This window comes from Haliaeetus leucocephalus, unplaced genomic scaffold (assembly GCF_000737465.1).
Source record: "Haliaeetus leucocephalus isolate CR32 unplaced genomic scaffold, Haliaeetus_leucocephalus-4.0 Scaffold2, whole genome shotgun sequence".
Classification (NCBI taxonomy): domain Eukaryota; kingdom Metazoa; phylum Chordata; class Aves; order Accipitriformes; family Accipitridae; genus Haliaeetus; species Haliaeetus leucocephalus.
Window position 1 is genome coordinate 14,840,178 of NW_010972438.1, and position 698 is coordinate 14,840,875.

The 698-nt window shown below is 49.3% G+C and overlaps 1 protein-coding gene across 1 annotated transcript in view; it reads left to right on the top strand.

Annotated features, from left to right (window-relative positions):
• Positions 1-698, top strand: part of ARHGEF3 (Rho guanine nucleotide exchange factor (GEF) 3) — a 32,203-nt gene that overhangs the window by 10,170 nt on the left and 21,335 nt on the right. The gene's annotated exons all lie outside the window — the stretch shown is intronic.

Sequence of the window (698 nt, forward strand, 5' to 3'; positions counted from 1 at the left end):
GAACATGAAATGTATCAGAAGGAGAGCCCTCCCGTTGAGTCACGAGGTTCAGAGCAGACCCCCTTGCTTTCTGGACTCCTTCTCAAAGAGGAGCTCAGGGGCGGCTAGGTCCACTCCTAGTCTCAGACTTGGTCAACCGTTTATGTTTCAAAGGATGAGGTGTAGGGACTGTGGAAAAGAGAGAAGGAAAAAAGAGAGAGAGAGAGAGAGAAAAAAGAAAGAGAGAAGAGAAGGGTTTCACCAGTCCTGGGTCCAGCATTGGTCCAGCCAGCGTAGAGATCCAGTTCCGGAGGGCGCGCACTGAGGATTCGTTCTCTCCTCTTTTATAGTGTGTTAGTTGATGATCTCAACATGCGCAGTTCCCACACCTGGGGTTCACTGGAATCGGTAGCTTTGGGGGGGGTGTTCATTGTGGAGTTGCCTCTCTTTTTCTGCTGGCATGACCACTTAAGATAGAAGCACAGTCCCAACTTCCATGGGGCCTTCTTCCTCCAGGAAGGCATAAATTGTGTTCCTTCTCCTGGTCACTTAAGATAAGGAATTGGGGCCTTGGAGAAGTGCATTCCCACCCTCCGTTGGGCCCTCTACTCTGTCCACATTGTCCTGTTCACAAAACTCCAGCATTTTTACAGAGGCCATTTTCTCCAGCAAAGCTCTTTAACGGATGTTTGAGACATTGAATTTGTCAGACCGTCACA